The sequence below is a fragment of the Castanea sativa genome, chromosome 9 (assembly GCF_040712315.1).
Source record: "Castanea sativa cultivar Marrone di Chiusa Pesio chromosome 9, ASM4071231v1".
Lineage (NCBI taxonomy): Eukaryota > Viridiplantae > Streptophyta > Magnoliopsida > Fagales > Fagaceae > Castanea > Castanea sativa.
In genome coordinates this window covers 23,246,480-23,269,385 of record NC_134021.1, presented here as the reverse complement: position 1 = coordinate 23,269,385, position 22,906 = coordinate 23,246,480, and the positions used below count along the sequence as shown (strand labels likewise).

General features: G+C 32.0%; 1 long non-coding RNA gene across 6 annotated transcripts; it reads right to left on the bottom strand.

The window, feature by feature from the left end:
• Window positions 1-1,843: 1,843 nt before the first annotated feature.
• On the bottom strand, window positions 1,844-9,607 carry LOC142611163 (uncharacterized). Of its 6 annotated transcripts, XR_012839966.1 has the most exons (7): window positions 8,812-9,596; window positions 8,043-8,454; window positions 7,464-7,611; window positions 3,384-3,456; window positions 2,798-2,933; window positions 2,336-2,456; window positions 1,844-2,196 (listed from the first exon to the last, which is right to left on the bottom strand). It is a non-coding gene; the product is annotated as an uncharacterized LOC142611163 (long non-coding RNA). The 6 variants fall into 6 exon arrangements; XR_012839963.1 differs by lacking the exons at window positions 1,844-2,196; window positions 2,336-2,456; window positions 2,798-2,933; window positions 3,384-3,456 and adding an exon at window positions 3,997-4,326 and having other exon boundaries at window positions 8,812-9,413; XR_012839964.1 differs by lacking the exons at window positions 1,844-2,196; window positions 2,336-2,456; window positions 2,798-2,933; window positions 3,384-3,456 and adding an exon at window positions 3,997-4,326 and having other exon boundaries at window positions 8,360-8,454; window positions 8,812-9,406.
• Between the last annotated feature and the right edge of the window lie 13,299 nt (window positions 9,608-22,906).

Here is a 22,906-nt window from a genome sequence, read left to right as displayed (position 1 = left end):
AATAGGCAGAGAAGATTCAGTTGAAGGGGTTGGCAATTCCAGGGTGGAGAGATTAGAGAAAGTTACACTAATCATCCCCCAAGGAGGAAAAGGGAGTGTGAGTGGGAAAAGAGGGGAGACTCAGGAAACGGCCTGCTGAGCATAGCGCCACCCATGGTAGGAAACCCAAAAGCCCACTATACAAATAAATTGTGAGCCCAAACTCCTCTGAGGCCCAGCAGCCCTATTTTGGAACGCACATAAGGCAAAGGGGCAAGTAGGACTTTCTCATGGCCCACAAAGAGATCTTGAAATTCATGGAGTGGTAGAGACTTACACATGAAGGAGAGATTATTGGGTGTACATGTGTGAGTAAAGTCTCACATTAGATAATGATGAGAAGAATGAGTAGATAATATAACTGTGGGCACAACAATTTTTTCCTTAGAATAGGGGAGTACGCCTCAGCCGAGTGGATTGGGGCGAAGAAAAAATGGAGTCGCCAACTAGATTAGGTCTAGGAACTATAAATATAGCACTCTTACGTGGAATGACTAATCTTACTACCAGAGTATGGGTTCGGAGTTTATGTATGGAGATGGGAAGTTGTTAGACACCCAACCCCACCCTACTCGACCTGTGGGTCGACTTCCAATCATTGTGTCTTATGTCTTAATCTCATTAAATATTGTTATCTACTCTCTCTCTCTCTCTCTCTCTCTCTCTCTCTCTCTCACACACACACACACACTAGCATATATCTTTCAATCAACATGGTATCAATTATCTTAAAACCCTAATATACATCTATCATGGCAACTCATATCAAACTTAACATACGTCTATCATGCATATCATATCATCTCATCTCATCCAAGGCAGCAATCAAATAAAGATATCACATGGTCATGACAACATCAAAGAATTATTAGAAAGCATCAGGAACATTAAGAACACAAACATATTCCAAGTTCAAATATCATATTCATCAAACCTAAACAAGATCATCCCGACCAAATGCATGTACATATGAATGCATGCCTTACCTCACTTACCTTATTGCATCACAACACCTATGCATTAATGCATGATCATGGTAGAATGAAGAAAAATTGGAATAAAACCCTAATCTAACATGTTAAAGGAAAAACAAACAATCAAACAAAGAAATGGATACTTAAAAACATTTTAGAAAAAAAAAAGTCAATATTATATAAATGAAATAAAGAAATAGAAACAAAAAACTTGAATTAGAGTTTCTGGGCATGCATACGCATACATGCCTAGAAACATATTATGCATGCAAGAAGCATGCGTACGCATACACGCCTAGAAAACCCTAGCTTAGAAACCAGCAATGCTGGAAAACAGAACAGAACCTAAAACAATAAACTAACAACCTAACATGCTTCTAATATAACTAGTTTTGAAGCACGTGCAAGAGCACGTGTTAGCCAGTAAAAAGATTACAATTAGGGTTAGAAATATAATTTATTTATAATTATTTAATTATTGGATTGCTTAGAAATTATACTATTAAATGTTTCAAAATATTCAAATATATTATCAAATCTATGATTACCTTCAACATAGACACCAATATTTCAGCCGTCCCCATCACTTTCTCCCAAATACTATTTTTAATATTTTACTGTGAAAGATCACATACATCAAAAATGTGGTATTTGTTATATTAAGTAGATAATATAATTTTTTATGCTATATTTATGTCAAAATCTAAGTACATGACCCTTTTTTTATATAAATTAACTATAATAATAACGTAGATCATATTAGACTTTATACAAAAAAGAGCTTCAATATCACAAGCGTAGTTTATAAAGATGAGTATATATTGTGTACAAAAAGAGGTCTAAAAGAACGAATTTATCCATATCTACACATTTGATCCACAAAAAGGAAGACAAATTGATACATAATTGAGTAACAATTATGCCTCTTATCTGTTTTCCATGATCTTCAAAAAAAAATTTTTTTTTTAAACCTCTAGTGAAGTTCTCAAACACATATACATATTAATTTACTTGTCCTAGTAGCTTGTATTCTTTCACTTTCATTTGGTGAATCAAAGATGGAAACAATATTAAATCCATTGTGCATTTCTCCATGAACGTCATAGCTTGCTAATTTGAGATGAATAATGAACTCTTGGTCGGAAGAAAGCCTTGCAATGTTTTCTAAATTTTGTATTCCATCCTACCATTAGAGAAATAATGTGAGAATTTCATTTATTTTCAAACATAATCAAAACAAGAGATTTATGAATTATTAAGCAATATCTTTATAAGTTTAACAAAAAAATAATTAGAATTTTATAAGTGTGCATGTATTATACCTCAGTGGTTGCTAGCATCAAAGTTTTCGATGTGCAATTCAAGAAATTTTTAGCATTGTTTCCAAATATGATAGCTAGCAATGATCCAGTTTCATCACATAAATCAACTTCAATTTGACACCTAAAATGATAAATGTAATAAATAAGCATTCCAATAGTAAAAGTTATTTATGGAATTACTGACCAAAAGAAAGGTTATATCTTTAATAGTGTACATGCCTAGGTTCAACGACAACCTCTTCCTCGCAAAATAGGCATCGAAATAAATCATTATATTCAACACTAGTACCTTTGTTACAGTTGTTGCAGACCATATACCAAAATTTGTTATCCAACTTTTTGACAGAGACTGATGCTCTAACCCAAAAATTTACCTGTTGTATTCATTGTATGTAATTTTTGCCTTACTCGCTAGGTTTTTGTGAAAACAAAATTTTTATAAGAGAGATAAAATTATATTACCATTTTAGGCAAAATTGCGATAGCACCAATATCTGTCAAAATTTCAATTGGTAGCATTATAGAGGTATTGGATGAAGATGCAGGATCAAACATTTTGGCAATGATATCTTCCAGCAACTTTTCATTCATAGAAGCCCTATGGGGATGGAAAAAACAAATTAGAGAGTGATAAATATACATGCCAAAAATAAGAAATGACTAACAATCTTAGTAGGGACTTAGAAATATGCAACCAAAAAAAAAACGTCTATGATTATAAGTACTCCTATGTGCAGCAACCGAAGACTGTATCATTCCATTCAATTAAAAGTTTTTTTTAAAAAAAATTACATACAACCTCCAAAGAATATGTCATTTTATTCTAGGAAAGGGACTCCTTGGATTAAAATCACGTGTTATATTTAATATAACGTACAACTAAAGCAATGATATTAATTATGAACATTAATCATGAAAAGGAGGATGGGAAGCAATTAATTAGAATCAGATGTTTGTTATAATTCAAATTAAAAGGTAAAGTAAGCTACGAACTATCATAGGAATTTATAATCTTAGGGAAGAAGTTCATAATAGATTGAAAATTTACCATTCTTCCAATGCAGTTGCTTTAGAATGATTTGGATTTATGACGAAGGACGGCTTGGTTGACAGAGAGATTCCTACAATGAATATAAATATCCTATTCAATAGATGTTTCTAGTTTATAAAGAAAAAAGATGTTGGAAATATTTTACCATTATGCAAAACCACTTTCAGTCTAATTGCTATAATAATAGGTTTATGATTGATAACCTCCAAAATAGTTGCTAATTCATTCACGATGAATTGGTCCCACAGTGTTAAACCAACAGGCTTAAGGCTGAAACATATAAATCCAATTATAGTAACCAGTATTTGTGTAGTACTTAGAACGTAGTTCATTATATTGAATATAAGTTTAATAATTATGCTTTAAAAATGTTGTTGTTGTTGTTGTTATTTTTCTTGGCTATTTATATAAACTAATTAGATTGAAGCAAATAAAATGTAGAATGAAAATAATCACATGAAAAACATGAAGATATTAATTAATAGATCATATAGTTGACCAATGAGAGTGAATTCTTGAATTGTTGAAGGTCCAATTCTCGTTTGAAGCTGTCGAGGCGGTTGGTCAACTATTACCAGAGCAATGACATCTAACATATTAAACACAACAGTTTTGTGAATAAACATTATGTTAAAGAGAGTTTTTGAATTTAAACTTTACAAATCTTATCAATAGTGTCATCAAAGTCGATGTATTTATGGAATTCATTAAAAGGAACAAAACTATACTCTGTTGTATGAAATAAAATCTCATCCTCTAATACATCCTCAATAACAGTTCTTGTATTGATTATCCACTGATAGTTATGGTCAATAAGACAAAGTTTTGTAGGAATTGGTTTGACAAGTGCGTTGGTGATAAAATACGCCCTTGCTTGAATCAACGTATCCTCATGCTGTTGAATGTCACGACTAAGCATTACAGCTTGCACTCGGTTGCCCTGTATATAGATATTAAAAAAAAAAAAAAAATTTGATTGAATCATTGATTGAAATTCTATAAAGGATGAAATGAAGATGTACATTATTTGGTCACATTAATTTATAAGAGAAACTAAGCTTATAACCAATTAGTTAGAAGCTATATTCATTTTAAATCATGTCAAATTTTCGTTCTTGTACTTTTGAAACAGAAAAGAAAATTTAAATACATGGTGCCTATATAAAAGCGTGAAGAAAACTTTATACTCTCACAAGATTGTGTTCTTATTACGTTATAACAAAATTGGTAAGAAATATGCATATCTTATTATGCAAGAATTTTAAAGTTGTCTATAATCTTAAGTTGCAATTGTTTTTTTAGTTAGTCATTGTTGTTTTATTGGTTTTTTTTTTTTCTAAGTTTTACTTAAGCATATATATGGGCTAAATACAATTATGGCTCTTGATAGGGAGAGGAAAAACTTGTTATTCAACTGAAAAAAATTGTTCTATTAATGTAAATTACGTTATTTGCAACATTAAAAATGTATTCTAGACCCAAAAAAAAAATATTTTTAGCATATACTACTGTTTTTTTTTTTTTGGGCTAACTAACATGTGTTTATATTACAATTTGTTAGGACATATTTTATGTAATTGGCTAATCCTTTGACAAAATACACTTTACTTGTAATTAGATAGATCTAGGATGTGTTTAATACTTCAAAAAAAAAAATATTCAAGTTGAGTATTGAAACCATGCAAATCTGACCAAGATACAATCAATTTGAGTATTGAGGCCATTTTCTGTTGAGATTTAGTGCTTAAGGGTTAGATGCGATTCAGACTTCTTTTCTCACTTCTCTCTTCGATAGAAAACATTTCTCTCTCAACCCAAAACCCTTCTTCTCTCTACAATCCCTCTACCCATCAAGTTTACGGCCTATTCCAAGCTAGAATCACTTGGTAAGTCTTTTTTTCTTTCTTTTTCATGCATTTCATGCATTCAGACCTAGGTTTTTGGGGTTTTTCAAAAAAATTTGGGGGTTTTTGAGTTTTTCTTGAAATTTTTGAGTTGGGCTTTGTGATTTTGTTGTTATATGTTCATGCATTACATTCTCAATGCATTATAACTATGTTTCATGAATTTTAGGATTGCGTGCTTGATTAAAATTGTGAGTGTTGTTAGGTTAGATTGGGTTTTGCCCATGATACTTTTATTTTTGCATGTCACATGCTCATGCATTTTTCATGCATATGTCCTTTCTTTTCTTTTGTTTTTGGTTGTGATATGTTCTTGTTTCTTCTCTCTCTCTCTCTCTCTCTCTCTCTCTCATAGATAAACTGCGCTATGGCACCCAAGCCTCGCAAATCTACTCCGGCTTAGAACCCTCTGCGTGGTTCTAGGTCTTCTTCCTCTTTCGATCCTCCCTCTCACATTTGGTTCTGTGATGAGAAGGCCCAAAAGGACTTCTTAGAGAACTTCCAAAAACGTAGCGTTTATCCGGAACGCTAAGTTATCATGTCGGACTTCTCCGACACTCCTCTTCAGCTGTCATTCAGACCCAGAGTTGGGCTTCTCTCTGTGAGAGTCTGTTGAGGTGTCTCGTCGTGTTTATACAGGAGTTTTACTCTAATATACATGATATCAATACCTCTATGCCTCGGTCTGCTACTTACATTCGAGGTACACATATCGTGGTTATTCCGGATCTTATATTTGAGGTACTACATATACCTAGGGTAGCGCATTCTGACTACCTTGGCTGTGAGTGTCTCCAGACCGTGTCTATAGACAAGCTTCTCTCTTACTTTTATGAGACTCCTTCCACATGGGATGGTAAGCTATACACCCTATGCTCGGGCATTGCCAAAGGCCCAAGGTACTACATCAAGTTGAATATTGAAGCCATGCGAGTCTGACCAAGATATAAGTGAAGAAGTGTTGTTCATTAAAACTCGACAGAAGCTCGATAGAATCCTTTCTATCGAGATTTAATGTTGAAACTCGACAGAAGCTGTATCTGTTGAGAATTACGAAATTAGCCTTTTCAAATTTGATTACACGCATATTTTAATAAATTTGTGTAGGGTTTCTTTTCTCACAATCCTAAATATATATAAGGTTTATTTTAAAGGCCGTTGCATTATAGACAAGATATGCATAGTGTATTCAAACATAATACAAGCATATTGGGACCTAGTTCATCATTCTTTCTAAAGAAGTTACTGCGTCTTTACGTCGAGGGTTTTATGACCAAGGAGCTTCCTGATCTTCATTGTTGATGAACTGAAGAACTTTGCAACCAACAATCTTCCTCAAGTTGGTGTATGAATGAGTCACGTACTGAAATTTGTGCAAAGGAGTTAGTTACGTACTGGAATTCGTGCATCATTGGTTAGTCATATACTGAGATTCATGCATTAAAATGAGAGATTGCCGCTACAATACAAGTCTAATTGGGTATTAAGGTAAGCCTTAAACTGTAGGTTGATATTTCCAGATAGGCCATAGGGTTTGGTAAGATTCCTTATACTTGTAACCGCTTGTGATTGATAATAGTAGATTCTCGAAAGTGGTGACCTTAAATTCACCTGGTGAGCTTTTGCCTCACTGGTTTTCCCCATTCATAGACAAATCACCTGTGCCAAATTTATTTTTCGTTGCATTTAGTTATTTGGTAATTTGTTTGTGCTACCACGCTATTGTATGTAATTTGACTAATTAATTAACTTGGGTAATTAATTAATTTGCAATGGGTCAATTCATTTTAACCCAACACAATTAGTATAACTCAAAAATGAGGAAAGTAGTTATTTATCTTGCTATTGTATAACTTTAAATACAACTGTGTATTCAAAATTCAAAATTAATAGGTAACTCATAACATAATTTTTTTTTTTTTTTTTGTATTACTAAAGTAACAACATAAATTAAGAATAATGATACATTGACGTACAAGAATAAAGTTCTAGCATATTGAATAACATATGACTCAAAAAGTATCTATACTCTGTATATAAAGAGGGCAGATATCCTGAATAATTATATGAAGAATAGTTGTAAAATACAGGGAGTTGCAATTTTGAATTTAATTTATATAACCCTATATAAACTGGACAGTGTATAATATCATTAATTTTTTTTGTTTCTAACCTCTTTATCAATCAATATAAGCCTTTCATATGTGCTGACACCTTGCAATGATGCTTGTGGCATTGTTTTTTCAACCACCAAAACTTTAACTTTCCAATTTCTTGTTTCTGGGTGAATGTCCTTAATGGAATTGTAAATCATCCGCATCCTAATCATTTGAGAATAGGAGAAAGGAGAGACATCGCATTCGTTTTTTATTTCACCAAGTAAATAATTTGAATAAGAAATATAAATAAAAATTTCATATAAATTATAAATTCTATTAGTTACAATAAAGTTATCCTCAAATAACAAACTGTAGCCCTTGAACAACATCTATATCATATATGAAATTAATTACTCAGATCAAACCTGTAGAATGGGAATAACATAGCAGGTGGCCTATACAAAATTTACTTTTGCATGAATAAATATAATTAAACACATGGAAAGAAAAGGCTTTCCCAAGATAACACTGGCTTAAACAGAACAAAACCTACTTGGGATCCACTTCACACAATCACCTATTGAACGATGATCAAAAGAAATTAAAAAAAAAACAAAAAAATAAAAGAAACAAACAAACAAAGATAAACTGACCTGTTAACGTAACAACCACTGGTCTATAGTGACATTTTTCTTACCCAAAAGTGTTATCAATTAGTGACATTGACCCACGAAACAAAGAATGTGTGATTAACACAAATCTTATTATAATCCCAGAAAGAACTTGTAATTTGCATATAAATCTATAAGTTTCTCAGTCTTTAAAAATTCCAAACTAAATCCTTGCAGTAGGAGATCTCAACCACAAATGAAAAGAAAATTGCCTCAACTAAAAAAAAAAAAATTAGGTTAACCGAAGGAGATTGCAAAACTATGTTTGTGTTTGCCTTGAAAGAGAGAGAAAAACTTACAGGTTGGAGGAACGGTGATTGAAACAGATGAGTGAGAGAAATAGGGGTAGAGCGTGCGTCTGAAATAGGGAGAGGGGTAGAGTGTGTCTATATATCTATATAAACAAAAAAAAAAACTTATTTGAGCGGTGGTATTGATAATTGAATGCTATGGTAGGACAATGGAGAGAAGAAGCAATCATTAAATTTTTTTCTCTTAACCCTAACAGCGAGGTAATTCAAGTGATAAGCTTAGGAGAAAAGATTGACTTGTGTGTGCATATGAATAAGTAAAAAAAACATGTATGCCAGTAAAATCTAAACAAAAAGCAATCATGATTCCCAAATTTTTTTCTCTTTGAACCCTTACAGCAAGGTAATCCAGGTGATAAATTTGGGAGAAAAAATTGACTTTTGTGTGCATATGGATAAACAAAAAACATGTGAGAAAAAAAAAAAAACAAAACACTTGCCTCTTTTCCCTCTTTCTTCTCTCTCTCTATCGGTTGGCTCAAACTGACTCTTTTTTTTTTTCTTCTCATGTCTGTAGCTCACCCTCTTCTCTGTTTGTGGCTGTGAAGAACTTGAGCAGCTGAACAAAATGACAAGGAAGGCACAAACGGAAAGATTGAAGAAGCATCTATATTATAGGGTTAATAGGCAAAAAGATAAAAATACTCTCACACACTTTTAGCCTACCCATGTACTTAAGAGTGAAAATGGTAATTTAACTAAAAAGGCAACATAGCTGGCTGCACAATAAAGTTGAAACGGCTGGCAGCACTGCAAAATTGAGGGAAAAAGACTAAAAAGCCCCCATTTTTTCTTTAGCTAACATGTACTTAAGAGTGAAGATGACAATTTAACTAAAAAGGCAACCCATCTAACTGTACTATAAAGCTGAAATGGTTGGCAGCATTATTAAGTCGAGAATAAAAAGACTAAAAGGCCCCCACTTTTTCTCTAGCTAACAAATGAAGTTACAAGCAACAAAGTAATTTGAACCAAATGCGTCAGCAGAAAATGATAGAGGGAAAGACCAAAAAGTGCTCCAAGCTCCAACGTTTTGTTTCTCAGCTCACATATATCAAAAAAAAAAAAGGAACGGGAAACCTCTAGAACTGATGATGAAAATACCAAAAAGGGTACCTCCTTTTTAGTGGCAACACAATAATTTCAACATGACTACATATAACTTTACCAAAAAAAAGAAACATGACTACATATAACAAATTAAAAAAAAAATCAGCAAGACTTTCTAAAAAAAAATCAAGAAAGAAAATAATAATCCACATGCAAGATGAAACCATCTGGAGAAGCTTCATCTAAATGAAAAAAATATAATTCCATCAAATAAATAAAAGAGATGAAATGAATAAGCTAAACCAAAACAAAATCTTCATCTTTGTTAAAACAAACCACCAAGACTTTCTCAAAAAAACCAACAAGCAAGAAAGTAATAATCTACATGCAAGATGAACCCATGTGCAAAAGCTACATCTAAATAAGATAAATATACTTTCATCAAATAAAAAAATAATAATGAGCTAAACCAAAACAAAATCTCCATCTTTCTTTCTCTCTAACCTTCTTCTTTTTCTTGTTTCTTCTCTTTCTCTCTCTTGTGACGGAAGCAATTGACTCATGGGTCATGGCTGACCCCCTTTTTTTTCTTTGTTCTTATCTCTCACAGACTCATTATTTCTCTCCCTTACCATGTTGCTTCACTTTGTGTCTATCAGTAAAGTATTTGGATGTCAAACACCTCAAGAAAAGAGATAAGACAAGAAAGGTAGAGCGAAAATGACAAAACTATCCACGCTTTTTCACTCTTCTGATTTAAAGTTTTATAGGATAAAAACATCAAAGTACCTGTACATGTCTGGCAGCCAGCACAATAAACATGACAAGAAATAGACTAAAAATGGCCCATTTTTATTTAGCTCACAAATGAAGGTAGGGGCAATTAAGTAATTTCAATCAAATGTGGATGTTTTTAAAGTTCCAAAGAATCTGCTGGGCTTCAAACTTCTTTTTGTTGGGCTTACCGCTTTAACATTTGAGAAGTCGTTTTGTCAAACAAACACCTCAACTCTCCTTTTTTATATAGAGTGTAGATATTAAACAACCTAAACTAACAACAAAAATAAACAAAACAAAATCTATTCCTAAACATGTATTGGATTTAACAATAAACAAGAACAACACTTAACACATCAAAATATCAAATCATTCAACCCTCCAATCAAAACATAATGAGACACCACAAAACAAAATTAAACAAAGTAAAACATATTTCTAAGAATATATAACATATAAATCAATGCGTAAATGCACTTTTGGTCCCTACATTTTGGTTTTTTTTTTCATTTTAGTCACTACATTTTCATTTTACCACTTTTAGTTCTTAAACCAATTAATGCGTGACATTTAAGTCCTTACCGTCACCCAACTAACAAAAAATGCTGACGGCACAGTAAAATAAGAATTAAAAAATTGTTACGTCAGCATCGAAATTAAAAAAAAAAATTTAATTTATCAATTTTAACTAAATGAAGAAAATTAAAAACAAAAAATCACATTGATTGAGATCTAAGGGTGCCTTGAACAAGAGCAACAAGAACACAATCCCAGATCTAAGAACACAAACCCAGAAAATTTATAATTAAAAAAAAAAAAAAACAACAATCAACCATTCAAGACCGAATTCTTAAGCAAATCACTAATCCACATGATCAAGAATGTAATGACATTCACATTCTCATTCTCATTATCTGACTCTAAGATCCCAATCAAATATGAGTAAAACAAATGTCAGCTTCCCAAACCCTAGGCGGTCCATCCCGCAGCGGGCGTGTGATAGGGCCGTCGTTAGACAAGATCATCAAAAATGCGGTGTGGCGCAAGCACTCTCAGCTCGTCTCCGTCTGCAAATCCATCTTGGGTATTTCTTTCCAATCTGGGTAGTCTCGGATTCGAGCGATTACTTCAACAAAACCAACAACGCAATTCGCTTACCCAACAGCTCAAAGATTCAAGATAGTTATCGATTAACCAACAGCCACCTCTTGCATTTGCCTCTGGATCCGCTCCGCATCGACTTGAAGAAGCTTTGGCTCCTACAAGTTTTTGTATCAAAATTTTCTCACACAACAAAACAAAAGCAGAAAGAGAGAGAGAGAGTAAACCAAAACCTTTTGGAGACGATCGAGTTTGAAGGAGAGGAGCTCAGAGAAGTAAGGTTGTTGAGCAGAGGAGGAGGAGGCAGAAGCGAAGGCGAGAGAGATGAGGCTCAACAGCGACGACGGCGTCGTTTCCTCTGCTGCATTTTTCGAGTCCATTTCCAAAGAAGATCTACTCCGATCGATGAGCTTTGAGAATTGGATCTGCCTTTTATTCTTGTGATACAAAATTGATTTAGTTTTACTAAGAATGTCCTGGACCTCCTGGTTTTCCATCCGATAATTCTGGGGATTGTGTTATGGACCTCTTTGGATTTGTGTTTGTGTTTTTTGGGTTGTTGTTGGTTTTGCTAAAGATGGATTGATGGGTTTGTGTTTGTATTCTTACTGGATTTGTGTTCTTGCTGGATTTGTTAGGATTTGTGTTTGTGTTCTTGCTTAATCTCGTGTTTGTTTTCTAAGAAAAAAAAAAGAGAAAATGTCAAATAAAGGAAAATGTTATTGTTCTTAAATTGGGATTTGAGTTGTTATTGTTCTTGTTCAAGGCATTTTTAGATCTCAATTCATGTGATTTTTAAAAAAAAAAATTTCATTTAGTTAAAATTAATAATTTTTTTTTTAATTTCGATGCTGACGTGGCAATTTTTTAATGTCAAAATAGATTTTTTAATTATTATTTTATCGTGCCGTCAACCACGTCACCATTTTCTGTTAGTTGGGTGACAATAAGGACTTAAATGTCACGCGTTAATTGGTTTAAGGACTAAAAGTGGTAAAATGAAAATGTAGGGACTAAAATAAAATTCAGGTCAAAATGTAGAGAATAAAAGTGCATTTACACCATAAATCAATTAAGAACAACAAGAACACAAGTTATAAAAACTCTAATCAAGGAAAAGCCATGAAGAGAAATTCACCATGCTTATGGAACACAACTTGCTTGATATTTAACCGGCCTCTCAGTGCCTACAACACAAAGATTAAGTTGAGAGAACAAGAGAATTAAAAAAAAAACAATAGCTTTTGGTAATCACAACTTAAGAACAAGATTAGTTTTGGAAAAGGTTTTGAGAAATCAAATTGGGAAAATAGTTTCTGCCTTAGAACTAACTAAAGAGAGGTTTCTAATTTGTAAAAAACTTGATAAGGTGTTGTGTGGGAGTTTTAGAAAAGAGGATTAGGACTTTAGAGAAGATGGAGGCCAAAAAATAACTCTCTCTAGCTAGGGTTTTGATTGGAGGCATAAAATGAGTATTTGTAAGTTAAAATTAGGGTTTTGGGGGCTTTTTAATGATCTTTGAATATTCTCAATGGTCTATGGGCCGGCTCATGTCAAAGTATGATGTTTTAGGCCCTTAAAATTAAGTTTTAAAACCCAGAAAATTGGACTGCCCAGTTGGCTCAACTTCAAATGGTCATAATTTACTCAATATATGTCCTAATTAGGCAAAATTTGTGTTCAAAATGAAGCTCATGATGTCTATTTTCCAATGAAATAAATCTCACTCAAAAATACTGTGTGAATCAAAAGTAATGGTCAAAATAGTGAGTAAATGTCATTTTTTAATATCGATTTCAAAGTGATTTGAGCACTTTTGAGTTGTGACTACTTCCAAACTATTGTGAACTCTTTAATTACCCTTGGTTGACTTATGTCAAGCTCATCATTAGGGTCAGGGACCAAAATTTATTAACGGGTACAAAATGCGGTGTCTACAATAACATAGCTGAGCTCATACCCATTGGGCTTTGGTATTTTGAGTTAAGTATGTCTTAATGTACTGTATTATATAACCACTCAAGGTGTCTCCCCAAGGTGTTTATCTCCCCAATAAATCATTCTCTCATTATTGCTCAAAGGACGCTATCTAACTACATTATGGACAACAAAATTTGCCTCCTCGTATGTGTAATGTATAAAACATATCTTTCAACCATTAAGTCCATTTAAACCTATTTCAATGATTTTCGAGTGGAATGCTAATTTTGATAAGTATAGAATTCAATGTAACTTTTTTTTCCCTAACAAAATCTTTTCCCTTTAATCTCTCAAGGATATGGTCTTCTTTTTTCATTCTTCTTAGCTCTCTCTCTCTTTCTCTCTCTCGATTTTCGAGCCCACTTTACACCATTGCTTAATGAATTGAAGACCCAACTTTTTTCTTTGTCTTAAAGAGTTGAAGTCCCATCAATTGCTACTGTTAAGTTAAGGTTCACCCAAGGGAGACCCACATCAATACATTATTGTCTTCTTCAGTTTTCTTCAATTCACTTCAAGAATCTTACATCTTTAAGTTGTGCTTGTCACTTTGTCCTCTTCTTCTTCTTCTTCTTCTTCTTCTTCTTTTTTAAGCAACATTTAACGTATGTTTGGTAACTGTTTTTTCTTTTTATTTTCTGTTTCCAAAAACAATTTTCTATTTTTGAGACTAAAAAACTTGTTTGGCAACTCAAAATAGACAGAAAACAAAAACTGTTATTAAAACTCAATTTGTGAAGAAAATTGAAAATATACAAAAGACTGTTTTTAGTTTCTAATTTTCAAAAATCAATGAAAACCCACATCTAATTTAATGAATTAGCATTAGAGTTTAAATCCTAGTAACAACATATTTTAGTATTTTCTATTTTTTTCTTCAAAAAACTTTTTTTTTTTTTAATTTCAATTAACTAAACATGTTTTTTATTTCAAAAATATAAGAAAATTATTTTTTTCTTTATATTCCCAAAAATAAGTTTTTGAAAATAGAAAAAAAAAAAAAACTATAACCAAACATAACCTAAATTTCTTGCCATATTAAAGTCAAAGCACAATTAGAATCCAAATTGAATCCAATTATCTTTTAATTGTAGTTTGATTTTGTGTCAAGTCTCCACTTTAATTATTAATTTTGGTGCAAAATGACTCATTTATAATATTTAATACGAAAGTCAAGATGACCACCCACTCACTTAGAAAAGACCACCTCGTTATCACTATAGTTGAATGTTTTTGTGCATTAACACAAGTTACAACAGTATAAAAATAAAAATAAACATAACAACAAAAACAACAAATGTCACAATAATAATAATAAAAACAACAATAATTCAAAGAAATGTCCTCCAGAATCCAAGAAATGAGTTGCTCTAGCATCTTGCTATTGTTGCAAAAAAGAATGAGGAGACCATCGTTTGACTTGAAGAATACATTTTATTTTTCCTCCCCATTGTATAACATGTTTATGAATGAATACAATAAATATAATTTCTTAGTGAAAAAAAAAAGAACAATAATTAACAACAATTTTTTGTTGTCATCCTCATCCTAACATCATCATAATAACTAACTTAACATACATAATTATTTTTCACATACACAAAAGTCTCTTTGACACATTATTTTCCATAAAAGACTATGATGAGAATCAACAAGCACCATTAAAGAATCAATCGCATGTTCCAGTTGGATCTATTACTAGTGCAAGATCCAAGAAGATCAAAGAAGCATTTAATGTGCTGATTCAAGAGATTTGGGCTGATTCTAAAACGGGGAATTCCAAGCTTAACCTAAAGAAAGATGAAGGTGTAATAAATTTAATCTGAGTTATTCATAGGGCTGATCTTGCTTAATTGGGCGTAATTTCTGTAACAATGGTGTGGATTAATGGCTAATTGACTTTCCAGTTCTATACCAATTAATTGGATGATTGACTTGCCTTCCTTAGGCGTGATTTCCTTGCCCATTTTAGTCAATTTTTGGCATGGAGGAGCTTATTGACTTTCCAGTTCCATACCAATAAATTGGATGATTGACTTGCCTTTTATAGGCGTGATTTCCTTGCCCATTTTAGTCTATTCTTGGCATGGAGGAGCTGCTAATTTCAGACCAAATTGACCTTAACTTTAGGCTTCTATTATTTAGTCCTTTTTTAATTTATCTACTTTCCTATTTTTAGCCATTTTTTAAAATAGCATGCACTCATTGTAATCAAGGAATTAATTTTGAATGAAAATTAAGACAAACGTGAGGTTTGCTTCTTCAATTGGTTCTTCAAAGAACTTCTGAACTTATCAAGGATTCTTCCTTGTAGCATTCAAATTTTATACCTTCAACTCATGATTCAATAATAATCATTGGATCGAGGTTTGTTACTTTATACTTTTGGTTCTCATTTCATTTATAGACGTTGGGTCGGGGTTTTCTATCAAAAATCTGAATTTTAGCTTTCTTAGGCAAGTATTCCAATATTGTTTGTTGGGTCTCAAAACGTGTTGATTGAGGTTTGCATCAAACTATGCTTTGTGTGTTTAAGAAATACTTAGTTTGTATAAACTCAAATACAAGTTTTCTTAGATTCTGTTTGATAAACAAAATATTGAGTTATTAAGTCACAAAAAGTGATGAGCTGTCCAATGTACAATTTTTAAAAAGAAATTTTAAATTACAATAAAAAATAAAAAGGTGAGGAAATGTTTAGTTATGTATGTTGTCCTTCAATTTACCCAACAGATGTTAATAGTCACACTTTTCAAGCCTCTGTGAAGTACAATCTTCACATCCAATTAGGAATGTGGCAAATGTAGAACCTAATTTTACAATGGCACAATATACGTAAAAAAGGTAATTATCATTCATGCAACTCTCTCATTTGCTTTTTGTGAGCCTATGCCAAAACAATTTATAATTAACTCAAATAATCTCTAAATCTAACTTTTCTTCTTAAAAAAAATTCTATAATTGTGGTAAGTGCCTATTCTTAGACATGCGAGTTGATGCGAACCTCAATCGACACGCTTTGAGACCCAACAAAAATATTGGAATACTTGCCCAAGAAAGCTAAAATTCAGATTTTTGATAGAAACCCTGACCCAACGTTTATAATCGAAACGCAAACCAAAGATATAAGTTGACCTTAACCCAATGATTATAAAGAATCACGAACCGAAGGTATAAAGTTTGAACGCCACAAGGAAGAATCCCTGATAAGTTCACAGTTCTTGAAGAACCAAAAGAAGAGCAAAGCCTCACATTTTCTGATTTTTATTCAATAATATTATAAAAAAGGTTTACAAATTTCAGAGCCTATTTAAGGGCTCCATAAAACTTGACAGACAAGAAAATATATTCTAAAATAACTCATAATTGATACCTTACCATATCAAGAATCAAATTTGACCTAAAAAGCATTAAATGCACCTAAAAATAAGGAAATAAATCACCTAAACCTAAAATAACGTTTTTACATAAAATACCAAAAATAATAAATTACAATAATTAAACAGTAAATTGTGTTCTACATCAGACCCCTCCACTTGAAACAAACTCGTTCTCGAGTTCATCTTTGAAATCTGAAATTTTCCACTCCAAATAAACAAATACTTCGAATGCTTTAATGACTTGATCCTGTTGTGAAACTTGAATCCTTCATAAAGTGTAACAGAAAATTTCTTCTCATCTACTTTCAATTTATTTGCAACATCAATCAACAAAGGGTTGATAATAAAATTAAAATTTTCTACTCCAAGAAAATCAACATATTATATAGTCATCTTCAACAAATCAACTGAGACTTGAGGATTGTGAGTTGTGGGCTCATCCTCATATTTGACCTCAATTGAATATTCCACAATGTTCTCAATAATAACCATCTTTTCTTCTTTTTTCTTTTTTCTTTTTTTTTTCTCTTTTTTCACTTGTTTTTTTTTTTTTTTGATGATAACAGGAAACAAAAGATAAAATGATAGAAAACTGATTTTAGAACCTATGCTCTGATACCAAATGATGCGAACCTCAATCGACACGTTTTGAGACCCAACAAAAATATTGGAATACTTGCCCAAGAAAGCTAAAATTCAGATTTTTGATAGAAACCCTGACCCAACGTTTATAATCGAAATGCGAACCAAAGGTATAAGTTGACCTTGACCCAATGATTATAAAGAATCACGAACCGAAGGTATAAAGTTTGAACGCCACAAGGAAGAATCCCTGATAAGTTCACAGTTCTTGAATAACCAAAAGAAGAGCAAAGCCTCACCTTTTCTGATTTTTATTCAATAATATTATAAAAAAACGTTTACAAACTTCAGAGCCTATTTAAGGGCTCCATAAAACTTGACAGACAATAAAATATATTATAAAATAACTCCTAATTGATACCTTACCATATCAGGAATCAAATTTGACCTAAAAAGCATTAAATGCACCTAAAAATAAGGAAATAAATCACCTAAACCTAAAATAACGTTTTTACATAAAAATACCAAAAATAATAAATTACAATAATTAAACAGTAATTGTGTTCTACATCACGAGTATTATTATAGTTAAAGTAGAATTGATTTGTTGATTTTAGAAGTAATTATGTTGAAAAACAATGTTAATGGGGTTTTAAAGAACAGTGTGTGTGCGAGCACACACCATAGAGAGAGAGAGAGAGATCATGTGTAGTGTAGCAACACAAGAAAGAACATGTGTAGTGAGAATAGGATTCTAATTTTTAAAAGACAAGCTTGACATTAATTATACCTATATCATTATTGAAAATGTTATATTGACCTATATCTGTTATTGCAAAATGAATTGTTAAGATTTTTTTTAACTAGAGAAATACTATATCATGTATTGTTTTAATATAGATATAACATACAAGCCTCTGTTTTTTTAATCAAAATTTTTTTTTTCTCCAATAATTTGATAGGTACATCCTTATAACAATAACAATAAATATGAATATAATAAAAAGAATAAAAATGATGATAATAATAATTAAAAGTGAGTTTTTGCTATCATCTTTTAGAGATCACCATAATAACTAACTTGAAATTCACAATTGTTTTCCACAATGAATTTTATGCCTTTATACTAAAGCAATACTTAGTTTATGTGAATTTGAATATAACAACTTGTTTAGATAAGCATAATTTCATAGATTTATTTTACATTGAAACTTTGCTAGTAGTCAAAATTATTTGTATTTTAAGAAAAAAAGAAAAAGAAAAAAGAACCATTAGCTAGAAGTCCAAGAGAGCAATCGGATAATTATGCATCTTTCATCCTTTTGATGTGAATAGTCCCTTACATTCTTTTTTTTAATGGAGAAGGAGATTTTATGAGCCAATGTTGAATCAAATTGCTCACGTAATCCTGCAATCTATCTTTTTAACCAAAACTCCATAATGTGGGTAGATTTTTTGACCGCGTGTAATAAGTAGTTAAAGCCATCTTTCGAGTTTTCTTCTACGTTTATTATTGATTATAATAAAAAGATAATAAATTAACTAATTTATGAGAAAAAAAAAATTGTTCTTACGGACATACCATGAGATGCTAATTAATTGAATTACACGACTTTAAAATAAATTTGAAAAGCCTTGATAGCGGCCAAATTGGATCTTGATTGTAGTGATGAGGTTTTACAACATGCCGCTAACTCCATAGCTCGAAGTGTCAATTCAGCTACAAGGCATTTGGTAGGTTTTAATATATAGTAGCGAAGAATGTTGTTAAAGTAGTAATGAATAATGATCAATGCAGGCATTAGTGTTGTTTTGGTGGAGAGAGAGAGAGAGAGAGAGAGAGAGAGAGAGAGAGAGAGAGAGAGAGAGAGAGAGAGAGAGAGAGAGAGAGAGAGAGAGAGTTTTAGAAGAAATATGTGAAGCAAGGACATCATTCTATTTTGGCGAAAACACCATTTTGGTTTTTACATTTTGGGGTTATAGTTAGTCTCTGCATTTTGGTAGAAATCAATTTGGTCCATATTATTTTCAACTTACAGTCAATTTAGTCCATATCAGTTACTCACTAATAGAAAATGCTTATGTGACTAACAGATTAAATAGTTAGCACACTTGACGCTCATGCGGCAAATAAAATAAAATAAAATATTTAATAGATTTTTAAAAATGCCACCCCAGCCCTTAAATGGAAAAATAAAATTAATTTCTCAAATTTAAAGATGCTAAAAAAAATGAAAGAACATTTTTAGTTTTTCTAACATTTTCTTGACAACCAAACACAAGAGAAACAAAAAAATGTAAAGAATTCAAATTATGGATCTAATTAAAAAAATCAAACCAAAAAATGTGAAATCAAAGAGATATAAAAGAATTAGATCAGTTGCTAAAATTATTACGAGATTTTTTGAATTATTACCCTAGATTCTCTTCCAAAATCAAAAGATAATCCACTTGAAAAATATTGTTTTAATGATCACATTTCCAAGTAATATGCTTGATTGAATTTTAGATTCTGAAAATTCCCTGAAACAAAAATGACCATCCACAAAAGAAAAACCAATATTTCATTATCATTCTAAAGACTCTTTACCTAACAAAAAAACTAATTCATTACAAGGCCATCATATACCCATAACCCATGAAAAGACAACAAATCCAACAAGAAACTAATTTAATGTGGCTAGGGTTTGACCCATTGATCTCTCTCTAACACGGAATCAGCGACAAAGGTTTGACGGTGGAATGACTCAGTAGAGATTTATGGACATCCGAGTGTCACGGCAGAGCAAGGAGGTTTTTCCTTGTTTAGATCGAAGAGAGAGAAATGGGATATAGATCGGGTTTAGAGTGGGTGGAGTTTGGCCATGGGCAACGAGAACCACCACCTGGAATTGTGGTGGTGATGAGTGACAACAACAAACAAGGGGTTGCTTTGCCATGGTTGATCAAATTGCTCTGGCCACTAAGTCCAAGCCAAAAACTAAGATCAAAGCTAGACATCATGAAATCGCCTTCAACTAGAACAAATACTCACCATACCCACTTCCAAATTCACCTTCATGGACAAAATGGAGAGAGAGAGAGAGAGAGAGAGAGAGAGAGAGAGAGAGAGAGAGAGAGAGAGAGAGAGAGAGAGAGAGAGAGAGAGAGAGAGGCTCTAGAATAAGAAGTCATAAGGAAAGAGAGATAGAGTCATGACATTTGGTCGGTGGGAAGAGAATTTAGAATTTAAGACCATAGCCGTAAGATTTTCAAGGCAGAGGACAAAGCTGGAGAAATTATATGTTACTTTCAAATATGGGTTTATGTAAATTATATTGATAATTTTGATTTTTGTGTTTGGTTGCACGTCTAGTCCAAGAAAGGTAATGGTAATTGTCCTAGATAGGTGCCAAAGGAAACTTCCTGGTGAAGCTACTAACACCTCTGCATTAAATACACTACACCAACTTGGCATGCCACATTAATGGCCGAATGACACATGAACAGTGTCCTCCTACCCAAGACAGCCTTAAAAGAAGGGGAGGAGACAGATGAGACAAGAATCCAAGGGAAAGAATATCCTCCATCTACGTGGAGAGCCAAAATTGAAGCAATGGGATTATAAAAGGGAAGAGGTCCTTCATGTACAGGGATCGGATCTTGAGAAGAGAGAGAAAAGGGAGAACACTGTAAACAAGAGTGAGATCTGGTATTTTATTCAGTATAAAGGCTCCTCAGCCATTCCAAGAAAGAGGAAATAAAGAAAAACTTGTTTCATTACTAGCTGTCTATTATCATTCAAAGAAACAAGTTTTTTTTTTAATGGCCACGTTAACATTTAGTGTTCCAATAATGCATTTCATCTGCCACGTAGGGACTAAAAAGGAACGCATTTTTCATTTTGGGAACTAAAAATGATAAAATAAAAAAGTATGGACCAAAATGAGAATATGGTCAAAATATAGGGATGAAAAATGTATTTCCGCCTTACTCAATCATTACAAAATAGAATGTGCACACTAGTTGATATATATATATATAGACAAAACTAAAAGAAAATCCAATTAGATTTTAAACTGAAATTCAATTAAAGTTTAATTTTGTGCTACATGTCCCATCTAATCTAAGTTTTTTTTTTGGTCAAGTGAATTAATTTAGTGTAAAAATTAGATTTTAATTAGAGTTTACTTTCGTGCCTCATGTCCTATCTAATATATGTTTTTTAATTTTTGTGTCAAGTGAGTTAATTCAGTGTAGAAAACGAGGAATCCAATATAAATAAACCATTAAAAAAATATAATCATGTATCTAACTATATATGATTCTCAAAAAAAAAAAAAAAAAAAAAACTCTATATATAAAATTAGAGGAAGAGAGAATTTGAATGATTTTATATTTATGAGCCATTTTTTGTTTAACAAAAAATAAATCAAATTTATAAATCATTTATGTTATATACCATAACTATGTACAGTCCATTGCTAACTAGGTAAATCAAAATTAGATTTTGCTTTTATTAGTTTTTGGTACAAATTAAATTGTGTAGATTTTTGCTATTATATTTTTCCTTGGACTAATGAACATATTTTTTAATATAGTTTTCTATTCAAATATTTTGTATGCAAAAATCTTGAACGTAACAAATTGTAATTGAGCTGTACGCGATCTCATGCACATATCCTTATTCAATTTAGGAGATACTATTGAACCAAGTTATTCTTTTATTTTGTGTTATATTTAGTAGAATTTCATTAACAGTGATTGTGAATTAATATTGTATATATAATATCTAATAGTGATTTTTAAAATTATATAAGTAATAGTAATGTAATGAGAAACTTGGCATAACCAATATTGGGAAAATTGCAAGGAAAAACTATTTTTAGTACTTTCAAATGTTTTGGTCGAACTAATTCTTTATATGTTTAATAACTCAAGTTAATATAAATAGTACCACTATAATTCACCATTCTCGTGCATAAGTACGAGTTTCATTTCTCGTGCGTAAGTACGAGTTTCATTCTAGTTATTACAATAGAACTATGATGTTTATGTATACATATGCAGTAACATTCACAATATGTAGAGCGGAACCCATGCATGGGCCCATCCATATATCACCAAGGCTAGGACTAAGCTGCGTAAACGAGGCCCAAACTTGGATTGAGCTGAAGTTTGCCTACAACAAATTATTTTACGCACTTTATTGGTCCAATCCAATTCGATCCTAGTCTGGCCCAATCTACAGTTACCTCAACCAATGCGAATTCCCATTATCAGTTTATCAATGCTGCTACCTCAATCAAATCCACTACAATACAGTCATCATTGAGAAGACTCCTACGAATATTGCACCATCACCATGGTCCTGTTCTAAGCTAGTGTGTATCTTCTTTTTCTTTGGTCATACTACCACATCATACCACTCCCACTATTCCCCACCCCATTAACACACTATATCATTTTCTAGCCATCAACACCCCTCTCCCCTAAAATGCCATTGGGATATATAAAATTATTTGCTTGATAAAGAAAAGGAATTTTAAGAAACAATGACCCTAGAGACAAGTCCCTTTAGAAAAATTCTAAGTTTCATGCCTCATTCTATCATTCCATGAAATTTTCAAAGGGGTTTATTAGACTAAGAGTGAATCTATTATGGTGTTCTTATAATTTTATCCAT